Below are 24,642 nucleotides of genomic sequence, written 5' to 3'. Positions count from 1 at the left end.
TGCACCCACTTCATAAGGTTATGATGAAGATTCAATAAGATAATGCGTGTGAAATGTTTCAGTAGAGGTTATCTGTCATTATCAGAGGCGTTTATTCTAATTCTTCTCATGCCTCCAATTCAAAGCAGTACTAGACGAGAGTCCTCCATCCACCACTGGGCACAAGAGCCACTGTAACTAGGACCCTGGTATTAGAGGATAAGGCTACTGGCAGGCCGTAGGAGCTAAGAGGAAAAATACCATTTGGACCAGAAGCCTGAAAAAAACTGCGCTGGGCTCTGGAAGACCCCAATGGACATCACATGCACGCAGACAGAAGCCCTCAAAACCGCAGGGCCAGGGCTGAGCCGCGAACGGGCCCTAGAACTTGGCAGGTGGACATTGTCCTTGAATGGTGTCGAGCCTGCGCTCTGATCCAACTATCCTGGGGCCCATCTGTCCTGTTGGTCTCATGTCCAGCGCTCTGCAGAAGTCCAGAGCAGGGCCTTTCCAGGCCAGGGACTGTGGCGAAACCGCGTGGGGGGGTGGGGGGTGGGGGGGGTGAAATCAGGTTAAAAGGATCACGCAAGTTCTCTGCCAAAGCCAATAGGAAAGGAGAGCCTCAGGACCCCCAGGGCTCCTCCCTGCAGATGCCCCAGCCCCAAGGAGTCAGACGGCAAGTGGTTGAAGGCGGAATACGCGAAAGGGCGTGTCCCGCCCCCCTTGGCACTGCAGACTTCTGGGCTGAGCCACCACAATTTACTCTTTGCCCTTCCTCGGACTCCTTGTGAAATCCAGGGCATTCCGGACTCCTGGAGTTGAGCGTTCGTCCCCCGCGGTGCCCCAAGCTTCTACCAGCCGGCGGGCACGCGCTCGACCGGACCGCAGGGCGGGCGCGCGGCGGCAGGGCCGCTGTGGGGGCGGGGCCCGAGTGGGGCCGGGGCGGGGCCGGGGGCGGGGCCCGAGGCGGGGCGGGCGGGGCCCGCGCTCTGGCCTCAGCCCGGCTCCTAGGCTGCAGCGAGCTGCTGGGGCGCAGCCAGCTCTCGGAAGCGGCGGCGGCGCCCTTAAATAGCATCGGGACCCGGCCGGGGCCGGCAGTGGGCTGCAGTGACAGCCGGCGGCCGACGGCCGACGGCCGGGCCTGCGGAGGAGGTGAGTGCTCCTTCTGGCTGGGGGGAGCCGCATCCGTACCCGCTGCGGCGCCGCCCGGGTCTCGGCTGGGGCTCGGGTCTAAGGCTGCCCCGCCACCCGGAGCCCGGGAGGTGGCGGCCGCAGCGGAGACGCGAGAATCCGCCCTCGGATCGCAGCGACGTTCCGCTTTTCCGGCCTATGTCTGGCGGCTCCCCGAGTTCCCTCCGCCGCGGAGGCCTCCGAGCCACCCGATCCACCGCCGCTTCCTGTGCAAGAGAGCCGGCGATGCCCGCCCGCCTCTCCCCCCGGCGGCGCGGGCGCGGGGCTGGTGCACGGCGGGGTGCGGGTGACGCGCGCCGCGGACCTGCGTCCTTGTTTGTGTGGCGGCGAGGACCGCCCAGCGGGAAGCCGGACCCGGAGCTGCAGATTCGGGGCGATGATCGCCGCGGGGCCGTGTCGATGCTCTCTGGGTTGCGGCCTCCCTCTTGCCCCTCCGAGGGGGTTGGGGGCATGCTCGAATCGCGCGTGGAAGCATCAGAGCCTCGGCGTGAAGGGTGGTCCCTGCGTACCGCGCCCGCGGGAGGGTCAAAGGCAGCACCCGAAGCCGGTGGCCACATGTGGAAATTCTCGCGGTGCCTGCAGAGGAGTGCCACAGCTGCTGTACATGGCCGTGATGGAGTCATTTTAAAGAGCCTGGCATGTTTTGAAATTAGGAAGTAAAAATCACGATATCTATCGCCTTGCAGCCTAGACGGAGCGTGGTGGTAGGTAACTTGAATGAACACGTGGACGAGAACACAGAGACAGGTGCTCCTCTTAATCAGTGTGTAGGCTAGAATTTGCAAACCCCTTCCCTACCCTACCCACTTTCAAGGTTATGGCACTTAATTAATACCGTTATAATAGTGCCCTTGCCTTTGAAAGTTCAAACATTTAAGCTTCTTGTTGGTGCAGGTGTATGTAAAGTGCCCCAACTTTAATATCCGTTTATTTTTTTCCTTTGCTTAGCATGAGGGAAATTGGTTAATTTCATAATTCTGACAAATAATTCATAATTCTGACAAATTTCACCTGTGATTATTATCTCCTAAACAATTATTTGCTTAACACTTACAAACTAAAAGCTAGTCGGTACCTCCAGCTTGATTCAGCTTTTTCAGACTGAGGTGGCAGGTTGAATTGGCTTAAAACTTAAGATTTGAGTTGATTGTCTGGTTGGATGGGCTTGAGAAGGTGGGACCTTTAAAGTAACCTTCCTTTCCCATCTGTGTGGAGCCAAGTCCTGGGTAATGTTCATTCTTGTTCTGATTCAACTGGGGGAATCCCTTCTCAGGCTGAAACTTGACTCCTCATGTGGGAAAAGGTGCATGAGACTAAAGTCTTTCAGAAACTAAAATTCTGTGACTGAAAAAAGCAAACCCTGAAGAGTAACCCAATTCATATCTCCCTCCCTCACTTCAGATAGACACATCATAGACCTTGTGTTATAGACCTGTTTTCAGCATTTGCTGTAAATTGAAAAGACTTTTTAAATCACCCTTCTCTCACAGTTATTAGCATGTTGACCTATTTCCTTCCTGTCTCTGTTAAGCATAGTTCGGCAGTATTTTTTATTATTGTGGGCAACCTGACTAAAAAGAATCTCTGGGCTTTTAAATTTGGGGCATTTAAGAGAGCGATACTTGTGACAAATGCAGGTAAAGAAAGGTCTCTATTTATATCATACAGGTCAAGGTCTCATAACTATCACAGCTTTTGGTTGAGCTTGGGTATAGCTGACCATGTGCCCGCATGCCACTGTGTCCTGCTTGATGTCCAGGGCAGGCTGCGTCTTTGGTTTTGATGTAGCTGTCTTGTGGAAGTTTGGAGGAGGGGATGGGGAAAGATTATGTTGTTTTGTCATTACAGCTGGGGATGTCTCCTTTCTCCCTTCAAGTTTCCCTTTTCTGGAAAGAGCAAGACTATAGGAATAAGTAGTCATTTCTAGCCTTGGAAGGATAGAATAACTTTTTAAGGTCAGTTTATGAATTTATTGTGCAAATTTGCCACCTATGTCCTTTTGCATTTACTCTCATAACCAAATTCTGTCAACGGTGACAGATTTAATCATGTTTTGTGAACAGATCTATTTGGATGATGCAATGGTTTAGGCTCCTGTGTTCGAAAATACAAAGGAATATCCCTTAAGGCAGCTCAGAGCTGTAGGTACCCAAAATCTGCTTCAAGCTCTGCTCTTTGACAGGCCACGGCCAGTAAGGAGGGAGATCAGAGGTGCCCGTTTTTGTTGAAGGTTAACTATCCAACTTGGTGTTCAGACAAACACATTAGAGTCATTTTGCTTTGACACTCATTTCTGGAGATCAAGTCTCAGTGAACAGAGCTAATCTGAAGCTGCCAGTGGTTGAGTTTGAGTTTCAGTATTCTAGTCCTAACAGGAGCTTTGGGGAGCTTTTAAACAAATTCATAGCTGGATTTGATGAACTGGAAAGTGGAGGCAGGCTCACCAGTGCTTGTGTCCCCAGCTTGATGTCATTTCCTCTCCCATTCGTCACCTAAAATGCTGAATGCAAACCCTTTTAAGAATTCCTAGTTTGTGAAGCTTGAGGTGATACATAATTTGTACTACGTGACAGGAGAAACTGGTCACGTAATCTGCGTCATCTTCATCTGTCTGCTTTTTCACACGCTAACATTTAGAAGTTCTTTACTGTGGGCTTCCCTGATAGCTCAGTTGGTAAAGAATGCGCCTGCAATGCAGGAGACCCCAGTTCGATTCCTGGGTGGAGAAGAGGCTGGAGAAGGGAAAAGCTACCCACGCCAGTATTCCGGCCTGGGTCACAAAGATTTGGATACAACGGAGTGACTTTCACTTTTCACTTTCACTGTGTTGGAGAGGACAGTTATTAGTGGTCACTTTTATAGAATCAAGAGGGGAGGGTGAAATCGAAAGAATCCTTTCCAGAAATTTGGCTAGCTTGGAGGGATGGCACATTCTTTGGCCAAAAACTTAGCTGGAGGTGAGGACTTTGCTCCCATGTGCTTCCTCCTGCCAAAGAATACATTCAGTTGGAGGCCAATTCTGTCCCCAGTATCTAAGATTTCCGGACTGGTAGCTCCATATAGTTGTCGAGATGTAAATAAAAATTTGAAAGCTGTCTAATATCTTATAACTCAAAAACCATTTGCCTCAGAAAACCTATATAAGTAAAATTGTGTGTTTATAGAAATACAGTATGTAATTATGTGGTGTATAATTTATATAGCATATCCATTTAATATTAGAAATCTATACTTGTTGTGGAAAATTTAAAACTATATAAAATAAATCTAGGAGTTCCCTGGTGGTTTAGTGGTTTAGGATTCTGGCTTTCACTGCCATGGCCTGGGTTCAATCCCTGGTTGAGGAACTAGATCCTGCAGGCTGCTTTTGCTTTTGCATTGAAGATAATATTTTCGATCATTTGACTTTAATGACCTAAGTTATATTGTGGACACTTTCTTCATGTTGTTACATACTCTTGAAAAAAATGAGTTTTGAAGATGACTGTCTTATATAGTTTATGCAATATGCCATAAATTATTTATATTTCCCCTATTATTGGACATTTAGAACAGTTCACTAAATATCTTATATATTTCAGTAGGTCTTTTGTTTTTTTTTAAGTTAGGGAATATTCTGCTTTAAAGGGGCTTCCCTGGTGGCTCAGATGGTGAAGAATCTGCCTGCTAATGCAAGAGACCTGGGTTTGATCCCTGGGTTGGGAAGATCCCCTGGAGAAGGGAAAGGCTACCCACTCCAGTATTCTGGCCTGGGAAATCCCATGGACAGAGGAGCCTGATGGGCTACAGTCCATGGGGTTGCAAACAGTTGGTCATGACTGAACAACTAACACTTTCACTTTCGCTGCTTTAAAACTGTTGAAATTGACCATGATTTGAAAATTATTTTTTATTACTAGATGGTTTTAATGAACCATGGGTTCATGTGTTTCAGTAAAAAACTGTTGAAATAAGGATTCATGCTTTGGAAAGATAAGTGGAAAGAAGTTAGGGCATCACAGGGGGAAGTGTGGGCTGCCTTTTAGACCATTTCCTCATTTGGAAGGGACTTCTGATAAATGTGTTATCTGTCCATTGGCACACTTTCTTGGCTGTTATAGAAATTGGCACTTTCCCCACAGGTTTGTTGTGGGGAAAATGTCCATATACATAAGGCCAAAATGCCCTGAGTACTATTTATTCTTTTGTTAACCAGAGTAAATTGAAAGTTGCTACAGGAGCTCCCTTCCCACCAGGCTCAGCTGTCAACTACGAAGCAGGGCAGTGTTAGCTGAGCGAACAGGATGAGGGGTCATACAGCCAGTAGCACCAGGCACTGCTCTTGGCGCTTCAGAGCTGTTAACCCAGTTCATCGTCCCAGCTACCCTGTAAAGTAGTCCTACGTATATCCATATCTGATGAAAGGTGGAAAGGAACAGACACAGAGGTTGTCTCCCAGACCAGGGTTTGAACCTTGGCAGTCTGGTTTCAGGGCCAGAGCACCTACTGACTTGGCTCTTCTTCTTGAACTTGAAGGGATCTTAGTCTAGCGGGGGGCTCCCTGGAAAGTTCCAGGTTATCAGCTGGTGGCAAGACTGAGGACAGAGCTGGTTCTTCCCTGGCCTTGCTCCTTGGCTGTCCCCTGTCCTGTTCACACATTGTCTTCACCATCAGCAGGCTGAAACAGCGACAGATTTTGATTCCGTTCCGTTCGGCCAGTGATAAGCCCACCTGCTACACAGCTGTGACTTTTTTAGAGAATTAGAGAGCAAAAGGCTTTGCCTGCCCTAGAAGTTGGTCCTGTTCTAGATTGTGCTGGAAACCTTTAAATATTTTGCGGAGTTTGAAGGCACAGAGATATTGTCTATCAGTTATGGCCTCCTTTCCCCAAGACAGTTTTAGGCAGGACCCCAGTATATGAAATAAATAAAAGCAGGGCTGCTGTGGTTGAAAGAGGGCAGGGTGGGAGTCCCAGGTCACATAAACTGGAGATACAGTTGCTTCCTGGCCTCGGAGACACTCCAGCACCCCCCTGGCTCCCCAGGTCCCTGAGGGAGCCTAACTCACTCATCACCTGACATAGTACCTGATGCCCAGGGGCAGAGCGACTTAGCAAGGTTACGTAAGCTGTGTCCCCCTCAGGCCATGACAGTGGAGGTTGTTCCTGGGCCCTGTGCCTATTGGAGGAATGGCCGAACCTTGGTGTCATCCTTGACTTGTGCCCTGAGACCCAGCCAGTCGGTGTTTTCTGTTATCCGTACCATACTGCCCAGCACTCGTGCGTTCCCTCCTTTCCTTGTCCAGGTCGCCACCCTCATCCACAGTCTAGTGGATGATGTTTTCTAGTTTAGAAAACAAGGGTGCTTAGTTTAAAAAAAAAAAAATGATGGTGACACTTCCTAACACAGAGTTCTGATCAGATCCCTCCTCTGCCCAGAAGCCTTCCAGGGTCCCTCTGGAAGGCCCCAAGTCTTCAGGTAGCTTGGCTCTTGGGGGCTTCTGGAGTCCAGTTCAAACCTGCTGTCTCCCGTGAATCTGCCAAACGGCCACATGCTGGGACTTTTGGAAAGAGACTCTGGTGGCACAGGGTTGAACCAAGGCCTCTGCACCCATGACTCTGTAGGTGAGCTCTGTCTGCACCTGACCCACCTTCCTGTGTCCTGGGTGAGCCTCCCTGGCATGCCCCCTCTGCCCCCTGGCTGCAGTGACATCCTGGTCCTGGCCTCGTTGCTCATGGCCCTGCTTTTCAGAGGCCCTTTTCCTGGAGTGACCCTCACCGTCCTCAGACTCCACATCACTCACTGGAACCCTCAGCCGACAAGAGCTGGTGCTTAAAATGTTGAGACACTCGCATTCTGGTTAGAAAAGAGCTGCTACCCTGAGCACCCACCCCTCATTCAGACACTGAAGGGTTAATGCCTGGCCAGGGGAGGCTCTCCTGAATCCGGTTCTGATGGTTGGCCTACTTCTGTTCCAGTTGTTTGGTGCCTAGGTGCACTGGTTCTTCAGTTTCTGAGTGGCACAGCCCCGCCCTCCCCCCACCCTTCCTTTGCCTCTTCATATGTGCTTAGCTCAGTCCCCCCAGATAGGCCCCCAGCCACATACTCAGCTCTGCATTTAGCAGACCTGGTCACTGTCATTTCTGTGTCTTCAGCAGCATTTAACACAGGACCCGACTGCTTGTAAGTACTTAATATCATCTGATGACTGACTGAGGCCAGGAGACATTCAGATGGACCATTTTCCCATAGATGCTGTCACTGATAAGAATGTACCTTTCATTGTTCAAGGTTTGTATATTATAATCCCTGCAAGGCTCAGATCTTGCAGCTGACATCAAGCCGTTGAAAATCCCCAGACCAAAGCCTGTGCTTTCCCGGGGTTGAACTTGGCAAGCCAGAGGGCGTCTGAGGTCTCTCTGAGGGTAGTTTGTTATATTTGAGCAACAGGTGGCTATGGGCTTCACAGGAAGGAGATCAATGTCAAGTTCTAGACAACGTTACGTAACTGTACTGTAGCCTTCGTTTACCTGGTATTCCTACCAAAAATCCTGCCTTATTTATGTGTGACTGGTGAAATCATCAGATAGCTGTTTGTTCCTCCTCTAGGACAGTTAGCCACGTTGTGCTTGGGGCAAGCCTTGGAGGTGCCCCAGATGGAGCAGGGACCTTGCTGTCAGGCAGTCCAGCCAACCACCTCACGGGGGAGGGACCCGCGATCAGAGGGTGCGCCAGGCAGTTTGAGCAGCCTCGATGCCAGAGGCGGTGCTAGGCTGAGTATACCCTCCTGACGTGAGTCAGAGACCAATGCCTCAGACTCCAGGGCCTCTTGGGAGGGCACGTAGGGACTCCAGCTGTGGGTCTGGGACAGACCACCTCTGATGAGCCAGCCCCTTGGCCTGCCGGGGGCCTTGCCTGGAACGCTTGGCCTCCTCACTGACCTGGGTGCCCGTGACCCTCACTGTCCTGCCCTCCCCGACATTCTTTCCATCACGGGGCCTCACAGGGTATTTTTGTCTCCTTCCTGAATGGCAAGTCCATGGGCAGCCTGGGTGGGCACCATTAGCCCACATCCTGGGTGCGGCGGGCTTCTTTCCGCAGGTGCTCCAGTGAGCAGTTGCATTTATTGCCGCCCATAATCAGGAACTGACTGAGACTCTCGGCAGGCAGGTGACACAGAGGAGGAACACTGGTCTCCAAGATCGGGAGTACTGCCCACCTTCTGTTGTGGGGTAGACCATCTATTAGGGTGCAGGTGGATGTGTTACAGCTTACGTAGATGTTTATTTTTTAGCTTTCTTTTCAAATTCATAATTTTGTTTCATAACATCCAGAAAATATTTGTGTAGTTTATAAATAAGTGCATCTACGTGTTAGGGGTACATTTATGTATGATTTTTGATGCATTATCAAAAGTTTCGAAAGCCAGAAAAGTAACTGCTTCTCTGCCAGCAGTGCGGCAAGATCCTTCCAAGTGCCATTTTTAAAATGAGAGAATTTGTTAGTGAAGGGAGACTAGGCAGTGCTTTGTGACACTGGGTTGTGATTCATGTCAAATTGGTCTCTGACTTTAGGAGAGCCAGGTTAAGTCTGGAAGATGTTTTGCCCATGGATCCAGGACTTGACAGGGTAGAAAGAAGTGTCCTTAGGACAAGGATTTCATTTTGTTCACTCCTGTACCCCCTGCATCTGTGCTAAGTTGCTCAGTCGTGTCCGACTCTGTGCGACCCCGTGGACTGTAGCCCACTGGGCTCCTCTGTCCATGGGGATTCTCCAGGCAAGAATACAGGAGTGGGTTTCCAGGCCCTTCTCCAGGGGATCTTCCTGACCCAGGGGTGGAGACATCTCTTACATCTCCTGCATTGGCAGGCAGGTTCTTTCCCACTCCAGCTGCTGCTAAGTCGCTTCAGTTGCGTCCGACTCTGTGCGACCCCATAGGCGGCAGCCCACCAGGCTCCTCTGTTCCTGGGATTCTCCAGGCAAGAATCCTGGAGTGGGTTGCCATTTCCTTCTCCAATGCATGCATGCATGCTAAGTCGCTTCAGTCATGTCTGACTCTGTGTGACCCTATGGACAGCAGCCCACCAGGCTCCTCTATCCACAGGATTCTCTAGGCAAGAATACTGGAGTGGGTTTCCATTTCCTTCTCCTCCAGCTCCCTAAATATTCTCAGTGTGTATATATATATGTACTTTTTTTTGCATGTCAGTTAAATATCATGCTGGATTGGCCACTTCAAGTCAGTATTTGTGTTGGCTTTCTTTGTTTAAACCTTTGGTCAGTGGCAGGTGGCCGTGTATGTGCCAGTCTTAGTCCTCTTAGAACCAAGTCCCCGAAGCTGTAGGATCATAGAGCTAACATGGGGCTCAGAAGTGTCACCTGAATGATAGGATGTTTGGGATTTGCTTTTGTTTTTTAAGAAACAGATACAGAATGAAACAACACTGACAAGGTATTGGTCGTTATTGAAACCAAAGCTGGGATTATTATGGGTACGTGGTGGCTTCTTGTACTACCCTATATACTTTTGAATAGATTTGGAAGTTTTCATAATAAAAATGTAAACAAAGCATAAGGGGGAAATAGAGACCCAAAAATAGCATTGCTTGTTCCAAGGAGGCCAGATTGGACAATCTCTTCCCCCCCACCCCACCCCTTCCTTCTGTTAAACACTGGGGCATTATTCTATAACTCTCTGCAACTGGTTGCATCTGTTTTGTCTTTAGCTTCCCCGGGGTTAATTACCTTTTCTTATAGTTACCTGAACTCTGGGTGTAACCCTAGCTGCCAAGGCCTCCCTCATCTCTCCACCCACAATGAGCCAGATCCTGCTTGACTTTTTCTCTTGTCTTTCCCACTCCAGTACCACAGAGGGCATCGCCAGGGCTTAAATCTCTAAACACTCAAAAGTGGATTTCTTCCAAGCTTGAGAGTAACTGGCCTCGCTCTGTCTCTGGGTCAAAATCTGACTTTTATTCAGTTTTCCACTCACCCCTGCTCTGTTAGCCTTTTTTTGCGTTTATCCATCCCTCTGAAACCCTGCTCTATTTTGAGAGGTGTAAGTAACTCTACCCAACCATGTGTCCCCTTAGCCTTCTTCTCCAGGTCACTGCTATTTGATCCCCGCGACCTCTGGGGGCAGCAAGGACTGGGCTGCTTCCTCTGTGGCTCTTGCAGCTAGCCGATGCCCAGCCTGCGGCCTGCCTGGGGTGCTGTCCCGAGAGAGGAGTGTCCGGGCCTCTGGTGTATGTCCCCAGCGTCTTTAACCCACGCGCCGCCCCGGTGACTCCCAGCACAGGCAGGGCCTCGGGGTTTGCTCGCCCCGCCTGCCTTTACCTGTTCCTGCCTGGCTCCTGGCTCTCTGGACTGACGTTGCTCTGCGCTCCAGCCCATACACAGTGCTTTCTTGCCCGTCTGGCTCCTGGAGCCAGGACCCTGGATAATTTGGTTCACTCCTGCAGATGCGTTAACTCTTAAAGGTTAGGACAGATAGCGGGAGCTTAGACATGTCTTTCCTGGGAGGGGCTTTCACCCCATCTGTCACTCTGTGGGAAGGACAGTTTACCACCTGGGACCCTTTCTAGAGCAGGTGAGAAATGCATAAATAAAGGAAGAAAGGAACTGACCTGACCTAGTTATAGCTTCTTTATCTTGAGAAATTTAAAAAAAAAAAAAAAAACACAGTACAAACAAAGTACAAAGAATAATAAAACCATAAAACATAGAATTGATGGTTTTTAACAGTGGGTTGTTTCCTTTATATATTTTCTTTATATATGTCCCGCTGTCACCCAGAGTTTCTGGGTGGGTGGGATCCTGTTATTTGGTACTGAATGCCAGGACTGTGTGGCCAGCTTGGGCCTCTTCTAGCATCGTCTTGGAGATGCGCTGTGGTATGTTGGTGACAGAAGGGGTGAATCTTTCCTTGTTCCCCCTTTCTCATTGCACCAACCCCTGCCTGTCGCCCCAGCCCACTCTGGCAGCAGGGGGCATCGGCTCAGGGTTTTGCAGCTCACGGGACATGGCCAGTCCCTGGACAGAGAGCTCTGTGCATGTGGGTCTAGCATTCTTTCCCGACTCTCTTCTGCCTCCTCGCGTAGCCACTACCGGAAGTTATGTACTAGCTTTGGACGAGTGTCTGAGGGGACCCCAGGACTTTGGTGCCTTCTCTGTGTGCAGTGCCTCAAACAAATGGACCTCCTCCTCGCGGTCCTGAGGCCTTCAGAGGAGGACCCCTGCCAGCTGGGTCCAGCCCTGGCCGTTGTGAAAGGACTTTGGTCCTGTTTCCTGTTCGATTGTTCTCCCCTTCTCTTGGGAGCCTCCTGCTTCGGGGTTTACTTGGTGGTTTCTTGCTGGCCAGGGAAGTGGAGAGGCTTTTCTTCTGGGTCATTTCAATGGCCGGAGGAATTTTCCTTCTTCTCCCGCTGTGATCATAACAAGCTCTCCTTGTGTTGCCTGACCGCCCCAGACCACGGCATCACGGTCTGTGACATGTGGGGCCGCAGACATGATGAGTGCCCTCCCCGTGCGCAGATCAGCTGAAACCACACGCCTGTCAGACCCGCTCGCGAGCAGGGAACTTGGCCCGTGGGAGCCTCTTCTGCCGTGGTTCTTTCAGAAGCCTTGGGTCAGCCTAACAGAGAGCCTCCCGGTCTCCGGCCGCTGAAGCAGAGCCGACTGGCCGCAGGGCTGCGCTGTCCAGGGCTGCTCCCTTCTCTGACTCGTATCAGGAAACGCCCCTGGGCCCTGACGTGACACGTATCCAGATACTGCCTGACGGTCGTGAATCGCTGTTTAAACACCAGGGGAAACATCTTGCTTCTCTGCGGACTTTTGTTTTGAATGGAAACGTTTCCTCTTAGATCCATGCCAGCCTGGCTCCTACCCGGAGGCTCTGGGGTGACCTGGATGTCTTCCCAGGGCAGGGCCTGACTGTAATTACCACTTTCCGGAGGGTGTGCCTGACAGGTCTCTGTCTCGGTGTTGAAGAGAGGACGGAGGAGAGCTGTGGGCCTGGTGCTTTTTTCTCTCTGGGGAATGCTGAGCAGGCAGGTCCTGCTGTGAGCACTCCTTATGGCCCAGATGGCCACTCTGGGCGTTTCTGAGGGCTCCTCATGCCAGTCCCTGGGTGGCTTCTCGGGTTTGGAAGATTTGCTTTTCTGTCAGGGGAAACACACTTTCAGAAATTGTTGGCCAGCCCTGGGGTCAGGCTCTGAACTCAGACTTTCCTCTGGCATTGGCTGTTCTACTTAAGAGAGAGGCCTTTGTGTTCTTGCCTTCCCCATGGGCAGCCTTGATTTGTTTTACACTAACATACAAAGCAAGAGAATTCCACAAAAACATCTGTTTCATTGACTATGCCAAAGTCTTTGGCAGTGTGGATCACAACAAACTATGGAAAATTCTTCAAGAGATGGAAATATGAGACCACCTTTCCTACCTCCCGAACCGGTATGCAGGTCAAGAAGCAACAGTTAAAACCAGATGTGGAACAACAGACTGGTTCCTAATAGGGAAAGAAGTACGTCAAGGCTGTGTATTGTCACCCAGCTTATTTAACTTCTATGCAGAGTACATCATGCAAAATGCTGAGCTAGATGAAGCGCAAGCTGGAATCAAGATTGCTGGGAGAAATATCAATAACCTCAGATACACAGATGATGCCACTCTTATGGCAGAAAGCGAAGAGGAACTAAAAGGCCTCTTGATGAAGGTGAAAGAGGAGAGTGAAAAATCTAGCTTAAAACTTAGCATTCAAAAAATGAAGATCCTGGCATCCAGTCCCATCACTTCATGGCAAATAGATGGGGAAACAATGGAAACAGTGACAGATTTTATTTTACTGGGCTCCAGAATCACTGCAGATGGTGACTACAGCCATGAAATTAGAAGATGCTTGCTCCTTGGAAGAAAAGCTATGACAAACCTAGACAGCATATTAAAAAGCAGAGACATTACTTTGCTGACCAAGGTCCATCTAGTCAGAACTATGGTTTTTCCAGTAGCCATGTATGTATGTGAGAGTTGAACCATAAAGAACGCTGAATGCTGAAGAACTGATGCTTTTGAACTGTGTTGTTGGAGAAGACTCTTGAGAGTTCCTTGGACTGCAAGGAGATCAAACCAGTTAATCCTAAAGGAAATCAACCCTGAATATTCATTGGAAGGACCGATGCTGAAGCTGCAATACTTTGGCCACCTGATTTGAAGAGCCAACTCACTGGAAAAGACCCTGATGTTGGGCAAGATTGAAGGCTGGAGGAGAAAGGGACAACCAAGGACGAGATGGTTGGATGGCATCACCGACTCAACGGACATGAGTTTGAGCAAACTCTAGGAGATGGTGGAGGACAGGGAAACCTGGCGTGCTATAGTCCATGGGGTTGCCAAAAGTCCGACACGACTGAGCGACTGAACAATAATAGGACAATCACACTATTGTGTGAATGGATGTCTAAATTTCTGCGAAGGAGAAGTGAAAATGGTTGCCTTAGATACCCATGGGGTGACATCATGCGTAAGTTTGAGTTGGGAAGGAGAATGCATTAAGGCCGCGTGTCAGGGGTGGCTTGCCCTCTTGTCTGTCTCTTTGTCTCCACGTTCTCTGGAAGGTGCTGCTTCCTCCCAGGGCCCCCACTCACACAAGCAGCGCGGGTGCTGAGAGAGGAGGCTGAAGTTTGAAAATACCCTGAATACCCCCTTTCTCTTTGGAGAATCACAGCTCTGTGTATATGATACATCTTCTGGGGCTTGCAGCAGAGAACCAGGCAGAATCACAGAGTTGTTCGTGACTCAGGAAGTGTGTAGGAAGCGCCTGTCCTAGACAGGGCACCGTGCGAGGGCATCTCGAGACAGGTGGGCTGGGGCGCCACCCCACCAGGAGGGGAGCATCTCCCCCCAAGGAGAGTGTACACCCACCAGAAGCACAAACCAGGTGCCCAGGACCACGCGAGGGCTGGAACTAAAGCATGCCGGGAGTTCAGAGGAAGGACTCACTGCTTCTGAGTGAGCGGGTTCTGTAAGAATTTTCTCAGGGAAGCAGCCTCTGGCCTATTTGTGTAGGAACTGGGCATCTTACAGCAGGACCAGGGAGCAGAGCTGTAGGTGAGGGGGGCCTTTGGAGGGGTTTCGAACCTTGGGTTTTGAGATGCTGGGAGGGGAGGAGCTCAGAGGAGGAATAGAAGTGATGAGCACCATGACCCATGCCTCTGTGTTGACCCTGAGGCTGGCAATCAGCAGGAGAGCCCAGGGGAGCATGCGGAAAGGATGGACCGTCCATGGGGGGCCTGCAGACCCCCACAGCCGCCTCTCCACTTCATGGTTCTACTATCATCCTCCAGGCTCAAAAACTCAGCCTTCTAATTCCTTCCCCCTCCCCCCTCCCCTTTTTTTTCCTGTTTATATCCACTTAGTTACTAAATCCTGGTCAGTATTTTTGTAAGTGATTAAGATTTTTAAAAATTTCTGATAAAATATATACCATTTTAAACCCCCGTCAAGTATGCAATGGAGAAGGCAATGGCACCCCACTCCAGTACTCTTGCCTGGAAAATCCCATGGACGGAGGAGCCTGGTAGGCTGCAGTCCATGGGGTCGCTAAGGGTCGGACACGACTGAGCGACTTCACTTTCACTTTTCACTTTCATGCATTGGAGAAGGAAATGGCAACCCACTCCAGTGTTCTTGCCTGGAGAAGCCCAGGGACGGGGGAGCCTGGTGGGCTGCTGTCTATGGGGTCGCACAGAGTCGGACATGACTGAAGCGACTGAAGTGACTTAGCAGCAGCAGCAAGTATGCAATTCGGCGGCATTAAGTACATTCCCAGTGTTGTGTAACCATTACCACGTTCTAGTTCCAGAATTTCTCATTGTCTGAAACAGACATTGTACCTGTGGAGCAGTTAACTCCCACCCACCCCACCCTGGGGTAGCCTCTATTTCTGTCTCTCTGAATTTGCCTATTTTCAGTCCCTTGTATAAGCAGGATCATACATCGTTTGTCCTTCTGTGTCGGACTTCTTTTACGTGACACAACATTTTCAGGGTTCGCTCACGTCTTGGTGTGTATCAGAATCTCCTCCTTTTGTGAAGGCTGAAGAGTATTCTACTGTGCGCAAGCCCCGTGTATCCCTTCGCACTGGGAGTCACATCCCAGCTTTTTAAGGCCCCGTGTGTCCCTTCACACTGGGAGTCGCACCCCAGCTTTTTCAGGCCCCGTGTGTTGCTTCACACTGGGAGGCACACCCGAGCTTTTTAAGGCCCCGTGTGTCCCTTCACACTGGGAGTCACACCCGAGCTTTTTAAGGCCCCGTGTGTCCCTTCACACTGGGAGTCGCACCCCAGCTTTTTCAGGCCCCGTGTGTCCCTTCACACTGGGAGTCGCACCCCAGCTTTTTCAGGCCCCGTGTGTCCCTTCACACTGGGAGTCGCACCCGAGCTTTTTAAGGCCCGTGTGTCCCTTCACACTGGGAGTCGCACCCCAGCTTTTTCAGGCCCCGTGTGTCCCTTCACACTGGGAGTCACACCCGAGCTTTTTCAGGCCCCGTGTGTCCCTTCACACTGGGAGTCACACCCCAGCTTTTTCAGGCCCCGTGTGTCCCTTCACACTGGGAGTCACACCCAAGCTTTTTCAGGCCCCGTGTGTCCCTTCACACTGGGAGTCACACCCGAGCTTTTTCAGGCCCCGTGTGTCCCTTCACACTGGGAGTCGCACCCCAGCTTTTTAAGGCCCCGTGTGTCCCTTCACACTGGGAGTCGCACCCCAGCTTTTTAAGGCCCCGTGTGTCCCTTCACACTGGGAGTCGCACCCCAGCTTTTTCAGGCCCCGTGTGTCCCTTCACACTGGGAGTCGCACCCGAGCTTTTTCAGGCCCCGTGTGTCCCTTCGCACTGGGAGTCACACCCCAGCTTTTTAAGGCCCCGTGTGTCCCTTCACACTGGGAGTCGCACCCCAGCTTTTTCAGGCCCCGTGTGTCCCTTCGCACTGGGAGTCGCACCCCAGCTTTTTCAGGCCCCGTGTGTCCCTTCGCACTGGGAGTCGCACCCCAGCTTTTTCAGGCCCCGTGTGTCCCTTCACACTGGGAGTCACACCCGAGCTTTTTCAGGCCCCGTGTGTCCCTTCACACTGGGAGTCACACCCGAGCTTTTTCAGGCCCCGTGTGTCCCTTCACACTGGGAGTCACACCCGAGCTTTTTCAGGCCCCGTGTGTCCCTTCACACTGGGAGTCACACCCGAGCTTTTTCAGGCCCCGTGTGTCCCTTCGCACTGGGAGTCACACCCGAGCTTTTTAAGGCCCCGTGTGTCCCTTCGCACTGGGAGTCGCACCCCAGCTTTTTCAGGCCCCGTGTGTCCCTTCGCACTGGGAGTCGCACCCCAGCTTTTTCAGGCCCCGTGTGTCCCTTCGCACTGGGAGTCGCACCCCAGCTTTTTAAGGCCCCATGTGTCCCTTCACACTGGGAGTCGCACCCCAGCTTTTTCAGGCCCCGTGTGTCCCTTCGCACTGGGAGTCGCACCCCAGCTTTTTCAGGCCCCGTGTGTCCCTTCGCACTGGGAGTCGCACCCCAGCTTTTTCAGGCCCCGTGTGTCCCTTCGCACTGGGAGTCACACCCCAGCTTTTTCAGGCCCCGTGTGTCCCTTCGCACTGGGAGGCGCACCCGAGCTTTTTAAGGCCCGTGTGTCCCTTAGCACTGGGAGTCACACCCTAGCTTTTTAAGGCCCCGTGTGTCCCTTCGCACTGGGAGTCACACCCCAGCTTTTTAAGGCCCCGTGTGTCCCTTCACACTGGGAGTCGCACCCCAGCTTTTTAAGGCCCCGTGTGTCCCTTCACACTGGGAGTCACACCCCAGCTTTTTAAGGCCCCGTTTGTCCTGGCTGTTTATTGTCCTCTGTGTTGTGTCCCACCTTCGTCTGGCTTTGAATCTCGCCGCATACACTTGCCTCTCCAGGTGCAGCGGCCTTGCCCTTGGCCCCAGCGCTAGTCCTGTTCTTGTGTGGAGCTGGGCGGGGACTTGAACGTCCCTGCACTGTCTTCTGATCTTTGCATTGATGGCAATGACTCTGTGCAGTGAGGACTGTTAGGAGCCTTAAGCATGCTCTCACAGGTAACTGTTCAGCACCAGCCTGACACATGGCGCGTGCTTAGCTAACAGTGACCTCACAGACGTCGTAACCTCATGCTGATTTCCCCAAAGGTGTACCTTCCCTTCTCCTGTGTGACTCACCCCTGTCATTTGTTCCAGATTAACTTCCCCAAATCCTAGAGGTGAGGTGGGGAGGCACCTCTCATCGTCATGTTTCTGCCTGATTAGACCACACTCACCTCTTGCCTCCGCACGCAGCTCCCCCAGAACCTGTGATCAAGTCTACCTTTTTTTTTTTTTTTTTTTTTTTGCTCTTACTTAAGCCACCTCATTATTCTCTATTTGGTATCTATACTGTTGTTATGGAGTTTACTTCAAGCTTTGTGAATGGGATTGCAAGATTTTGCAGTCTATACCCCCACGTGGATATTAAATCAGATCCCTGCCCAAAAGAAGGCGAGGTTTCCCCAAACTCTCTTTCAGTCCTCTTTTAGAATCTTACTAAGGCTTTCCCATTCCGGAGTGCTCTCTTGGATGCTGTTTTGAAAAATGTTAGTTGTGGAGGGGGACACCCAATCTTGAAGCCAGCCCTGCCAATCCAAGTCTTCAGTTAGTCAGTTCAGTCGCTCAGTGGTGTCCAACTCTTTGCAACCCCATGGACTGCAGCAATCCAAGTTTTGGGTTCTCATAGAAGTCTAAGGCAAAGAAATTGAACGCTGGCTAGGTAATTACTTCTGGGAGCTGGGCTTTACAAAGGCAAGTGTTGGATATTTTTGTAAAAAGCAGTGACGTGTGTGGTCTAGTTATATGAATATGGACCCGTAGGACAAAATTTTTTTTTTAACTGTCCTAACATAATACAAATTATATTCCTGTAACTTAGGAGAATTTTTGCAGTGGTAGCTGAAGATAGAACTTCAGGAAATGCTTCCATGTAACCAGCTTAAATGGAAGAGAAAACTCTGAAGATATGCTATAGAAAACTTTAATCCTCAAAAAATGGCTTTGGGGTTTCCAGAGACCCTAATGGAAGAAGCATGTTCAAAGACTTTGAATAAAATATTCATGAAATGTGAATAGGAAAACAACAGATATTTATAAAGTAATGTATATTGTTGGATGACTTAAAAATATGTGTAATAGAGAGACTGTTATAAGTAGGCATTTGACCATTTCATCTAATCCCCCCAAAATATATCCGTTCCAGTTTGGCACGTTATATTTGGAATTTCTTCACTTGGGGGCATATGTGGTAGTGGTGGCCTGTGGCCAATGTGAATGGGTGAGGCCTGGCCCTAATCTTATGGGTTAAATAAAATCAGTCTAGCCCTATACTTGCCTGGGAAAGCTATGTGTCCCACTCTTGGACAACTTTAAGGAGCTGAACAGAGAAAAGTTGAGTATAGAATTATTCAACTTGCCTCAGCTATTTCATTAAATCAGCTTTCAAAACACAGAGCATCTCTGTTCCCTTTCTCCTTTTAAAATCTTTTTGGAAATTGACCTGGGAAGCCACGGAATCACTGTAGTGAGAATTCAGCTGGTTTAAAGTGTTCTTTGCTTCCTCGGGAGGGAAAGCCCCAAGGCAGCGGATGGGGATAAATTCCCGTGGAACTACTTGTTCCGTGTGCCCGGGGTCCCGCAGTGACCCGGGTGGTTTTTCTGTTGCTCATACTCAGGATGAGGAGATGGTCCAAGGGCAGTGACCATGGTCAGGAATTCCCGTGTGGAATGGGCCCGTGGACTTTGGCACCACTGTGGACCTTCTGTAGCTCCTCTCTCTATGGAGAGCCCGACTGCTCATTTAGTTCCAGAGGGGATGGTTTAAGCAAATCTAGCTTTAGGTACTTTGCCAGCCAGGGTTAAGGAGCAAGAATCCAGTGGGTTTGGAGAGGCCTGTTGAAAGAACAGCACACGGCCTGGCCGCTGCTCTCTTGTTGCTCCCAAGGCCCAGCTCTGCCCAGCTAGTGCCGGACAAAGAGGGTGCTTTCAGGGCTCTGTAAATAGCCTATTGTGCAGGGGAGGAGGTGGAGCAAGGACTGGCAGTGTCTTGCCAGCTCGGCCTGCTGCTTTAAGGCGAGATGTCAGGACTTCCTCGTTTGCTGCGGCCGGGGCAGGGTGCTATTTATGTGGGTTTGTTGGAGGGCTGCATTCCTGGTGAAGTAGTCCGTCAAACCGGTGTTACTCAGCTGGATGAAAGCTTGAGGACCTTTAGAAGGAGAGAAACATCCAACTCACCCATTTTGGGGGTTTATAAATGACACAAAGAAAATAAAATGCTAATGTAAGTATCTGTTTGCAGAATCACTGGAGCTGTGTGTGTGTGTGTGTGTGTGTGTCCTTAGAAAATGATGCTCTTGTGAGTCACACAGAAAGTGACCCTGAGCCACTCTTTTCCTGGTGCAAATAGAATGGTAAGAGGTGAACCTTTGCGTACAGTGGGTCTTGAACCCACATGCTCCAAGGCTGGGGTGAAGGGGGGAGATGTTAACAGCTCTGTAGGACAGGGAGGGTGAGATGGATTTCAGATGCCGAGCTCTCCTGTTAATAATACCGTGGCGTGTGTGTGCTGGAGGGATCTGTAGAGGCTGCCTGCTGTCATGATTCCTAACCTGGGGTGTGGACTGCAGGGACCTTGTGAGCCCCAGGTGCACAGAAAGAGTATGCATGTCCTTAGTGGAGAGAGTCAGCTTCCCAGAAGAGGGTAAGAATGAATCTTGTCGAGGAAAAAGTGTGAATGTAGTTGGGTTGGTGTCCATGTCTTGGGAGATAACTTTGGGAAGCCTTGGAAATGTCCAGCCTCAGTTTCTTCATCAGATTTTATATTGTGATGTTTAGATAAGACACGCGAGGTGAAAACCTTTCCAAAACACAAAATTGATACTGTATTGTTTATCTCTTCTTCCCAAAGTTCAGGCAGGTGGATACTAGGACTTGTGTTTTCTGACAGTCATGCAGTGGGTTTTGATTCCCCTGCCTCGACATCTGTTTCCATCAATTTAAAGGCGTCCTTCACTCTGGTTCTTTGTGTTGAGCTCCTGCCAGGTTTTTCCCACCCTTGGGATGCTCCCTGTCGCCCGTAGTTTTAGACTCCAGCTCTATAGGAGATTCGGAAGACTCAGCTGAGTGAGCTCACATTCTGTAGGTGTGGGAGTAGCTTTAGAGAAGGAGAGGCAGGCTGTCACTAGTCCTGTATTGTCAAGATATGCTGGCTGCTTAAGCCTTTAAGCTGATTGAAGCATGTTCTTAGCAAGCAGTACCGTGATTATGTGCCTTGGCTATAAAAACTTCCTGAAATGATGATGTAGAAATTTGCCTTTGAAAAAAATTAGGGAAACTATTCCAGCTAAAGCACCATCGGAACGGTAATAAAATCTGGGTTTTATTTGTTTTATTACCACATGTTGGCTAGTATGTGCGTCTTGTGATACTTCTAGAAGACCTGATGCAACTGTTTTAAAGCGTGGTGTTTGTGTTCACCTTGAGCATTTAAAGGCTGTTTGTTGCGGGGAATTTTCTTTGCTTGTAGGTCTGCCTCCATTTCTAAATAGCCCAAGAGCCTTTTCCTTAAAAGCAGTTAATCAGAAGGGAAATGATTTATAATGCCCCCCCCCCCATTCACATTTAAGAGTTGTTCCTTATGTGGTCCTGTATGAGATATTGTCTTTGTTCTTCATTGTGTGGACTTTAGTTTTCCCATGTACGACGTTAACCAGTTTGTTCAGCAGAGTTGATGTGCAGCTTTTTACCTGGCTGCCATCTAAGAAGTGTGAATTAAACTGATACTGAAGCTCCAATACTTTGGCCACCTGATGTGAAGAGCCAGCTCATTGGAAGAAGACCCGGATGCTGGGAAAGACTGAGGGCAAGAGAAGGGGGCGACAGAGAATGAGATGGTTGGATGACATCCCAACTCAATGGACATGAGTTTGAGCAAGCTCCGGGAGATGGTGAGGACAATGAAGCCTGGTGTGATTCAGTTCATGGGGTTGCAAAGAGTCGGACATGACTTAAGTGATTGAACAGCAGTGATAAATTTGTTGTCGTCCCCCAGTAAAGATAAGAGTTTAGCTGAATTTAACTCCTTAGCTTTACAGATTAGTACCTAATAAAATGTGTTTGCAGGGATGCTACTGAATCAGCAATTTTCTGTTGTTGTTTTTTTTTTAAGTTTTCTTTCCTAGACTTATTTCTAGAAATAGACTTATTTCTTTTTTAGTATAATGCTGTCTGCTTGTAGCTTGGCTATTACCTATGCTTAAGATAAAAAACAGTGGAAACAGTGGCTGACTTTATTTTTCTGGATCACTGCAGATGGTGACTGCAGCCATGAAATTAAAATACACTTACTCCTTGGAAGGAAAGTTATGACCAACCTAGACAGCATATTAAAAAGCAGAGATATTACTTTGCCAACAAAGGTCCATCTAGTCAAGGCTATGGTTTTTCCAGTGATCATGTGTGGATGTGAGAGTTGGACTGTGAGGAAAGCTGAGCACACCAAAGAATTAATGCTTTTGAACTGTGGTGTTGGAGAAGACTCTTGAGAGTCCCTTGGCCTGCAAGGAGATCCAACCAGGCCATCCTAAAGGAGATCAGCCCTGGGTGTTCATTGGTAGGAATGATGTTGAAGCTGCAACTCCAGTACTTTGGCCACCTGATGCGAAGAGCTGACTCATTTGAAAAGACCCTGATGCTGGGAGGGATTGGGGGCAGGAGGAGAAGGGGATGACAGAGGATGAGATGGTTGGATGTCATCACTGACTCGATGAACATGGGTTTGGGTGAACTCTGGGAATTGTTGATGGATAGGGGGGCCTGGCGTGCTGTGGTTCATGGGGTCGCAAAGAGTCGGACACGACTGATGAATGAACTGAAGATAAAAAAGTTAATCACTTGTTTATGACAGTGTCTGTTTATGGGGGGATGATTTAATATTCTCACACAAGGCTGTGAGTCTGTTGAACAACTCCTGTAAATTCACATGATCTAGGTTTTATGAAAATGATTTCAAGGACTTTGGGGAGACAGGAGGGAAGGGCAGGGATGTGTGTACTAAACTTGAAGTGCCATGGGTGATGAAGACAGCCAGAATGATTGGAGGGAAAAGGAAGTATGCACATTTTATGCATGTTTCTGTGCATCCATGGAATTGCAATATTGTTTATGAAATCTAACCACTTGGGGCTACTAGGACCTGGACTCTGTCTGCCTATCCTTAAAGTCTCGGTGTCAACACCCTCTCCTCAGAGGAGTCTTCCCTGATCACTGGATCTTAACAGTGCTAACACTTACCCCACCTGCAAACAGATAACTGCTTTTTTAAAGTTTGTATCTCCCTCACTTGAACGTGGGCAAACCTTGGGAGATGGTGAGGGACAGGGAAGCCTGGCATGCTGCAGTCCATGGGGTCATGAAGAGTTGGACCCGACTTGGTGAGTGAACAACAGCAGTCTCCCCCAGTAGCTGGTTAACCCGTTGAGAGCCCTGACCAAGTCATGGGCACCGTCTTCCAGCCCTCAGCCTACACTAGATGCTCACATTTGGTGAATGGCTGGGGTAGGTCAGTTCGAGCTATGAATTCATCTAGAAGAAATCTGCTGTCAGCGTACGGCTGACAATCAGTTCCTTTCTTGATCTGTCTCATGTCTGTTTGACATGACCAGCCAGCATCTGATCATTCATTCCAGTGTTTTGTTTTGTTTTTTAAATATGCCCATTGTCTCTCTTTACCGGGGAGGCAAGCAGAAAGAAACCAGTGTCTGTCTTCAGAACTGGCACCAGCAGTGACACTAACCGATGCCTGTCCCTGCCCATGGGTGGAGCAGTGGGGTGACTGCTCCCAGCTCCTCATTGGCCCACTCTCCACCGTCTGTTCTCCTGAGAAGTCACGTATGGATTTTGTCTGCTAGTTACCTTTAGCCCAGTGGGCAGCAGCGCAGGACCGGGCATGTGACGAATGCCCGGAGAGACCTTGGCAGGCTGTGCAGGCAGCGGCTGAGCGCGGACACCCCCGGCCCCACCCCCGGCCCCGGCCCCACCCTTGTGTCCTGGTCCCTTTTTGGGGCTGGTGTGTCACCCAGCAGTCAGCTGTCGGTGGCACAGATGGTGAGTGGCTCTGTGAGTGCTTTCTCTCCACAGCTGTGACCTGAAGAAATGCACTTCACCCGCTTCTTCTCTGTTGTCGTGCTAGAGCTGGAAATTGTCTGTGTCTGTGTATGTGTGTGTGTGTTTTCTGTACGCCTGCCCTGGGCTGTGGGAACACAAGGCTGGATGTGACCTTGCCTTCTAGAAGTCCTGATGGCCAGTGAAGGCTCTTGATATTCTGCAACTCTGTAAAGCTATTTATACAATAATATAGATTTAAATTTGAAGAGGATATCTGTATCTGGGGGGGGGGGGCGGGGAAGGAAACTATTTTCAGTCTTGGGACCTAGCTATTTAAAAGCACATGTAGTAAGGAGCTCAAACATACTATCTGAATTTATGATAAAGGTTACCACTTACTACATTACGGGGGAGTTTTTTGAGAAAAGTCTTTCAGATAGTTTACTAGGATTTCTTGCCATATGTATGCCAAACATACTTGAGAGTAGTTACTCATCAATCATTTTTTAATTAGAATTATTATTTCTTCTCTGTACTGCACATTAATTTTTTTATATCATTATATGTTTATAAATTGTCTATAATATTCAATTAGAGGCTTTTCTATATATATGTGTGTGTGTGTGTGTGTGGCTGTTCATTTGATTTTCTTCTGTGTGTTTTGGCTTCTTAATTTTGCATGTAAACTCCTTGTAGATAAGTGTCAATTTTTATTACTGTATCTCTTATTGTTCCTCATGCAGGACAAATATACAATATTAGTAGAGGAAATAATAATAATGCCCAGCTTAAGTGAACACATTGTGGTGCCTTGCACCATTCTAAGTTCTTTATGTGAATCATTTAGTACTTATAAAAGCCCTATGAGATAGGTGCTGTTTTTACCGATGAAGAGACTGAGGACAGAGAGGGGAGTGATTTGTCCCCAGTTATTCAGCGAATGAACCGGGGAGGCAGGATTTGGCTCTAGAATCTGGGATCTTAAATACTGTTTTACACTTTCTTTCAAAGACTATTGTGTAATCTCTCTAGATATTTGCTGAATGAATATCTCTAGATACTTATGCACACCCTTTTATTATTTAGCTGTAATAGCTTGAGGAATATAAAAGACACTGTCTTATCAGGATAGCTGACTCCAGGTTCCCCTGCATCCACATGGCTGCTTTTATGCTACAAAGAGTGTGGAGAAGGTGAGAGACACTCCACACATGCCCCAAAACCCAGAGTGACCTGTTTCACCAGCTGGGGAGCTTGTGCTGCGTTTTGTGAGAAAACTGATGGCCCTCGGGTGGTTTGGGCTTGTGT

The 24,642-nt window shown here is 49.2% G+C and overlaps 1 protein-coding gene across 6 annotated transcripts in view; it reads left to right on the top strand.

The window, feature by feature from the left end:
- The first annotated feature begins 996 nt into the window (after positions 1 to 996).
- The window catches only part of ACSL1 (acyl-CoA synthetase long chain family member 1), a 63,148-nt gene continuing 39,502 nt past the window's right edge, over positions 997 to 24,642 (top strand). For 2 of the 6 annotated variants that reach the window (XM_043893413.1, XM_043893411.1), the window contains exon 1: positions 997 to 1,131. The gene's annotated coding sequence lies outside the window, so the exon portion shown is untranslated. Of the gene's footprint in view, positions 1,132 to 1,743; positions 1,875 to 19,369; positions 19,511 to 23,068; positions 23,335 to 24,642 lie in introns of those variants that run through there. The other 4 variants (XM_043893416.1, XM_043893415.1, XM_043893414.1 and 1 more) reach the window with 4 other exon arrangements.

The sequence above is a fragment of the Cervus elaphus genome, chromosome 32 (assembly GCF_910594005.1).
Source record: "Cervus elaphus chromosome 32, mCerEla1.1, whole genome shotgun sequence".
Taxonomy (NCBI): domain Eukaryota; kingdom Metazoa; phylum Chordata; class Mammalia; order Artiodactyla; family Cervidae; genus Cervus; species Cervus elaphus.
Note: the sequence above shows the minus strand (reverse complement) of the source record. Positions and strands in the feature narration are given on the sequence as shown.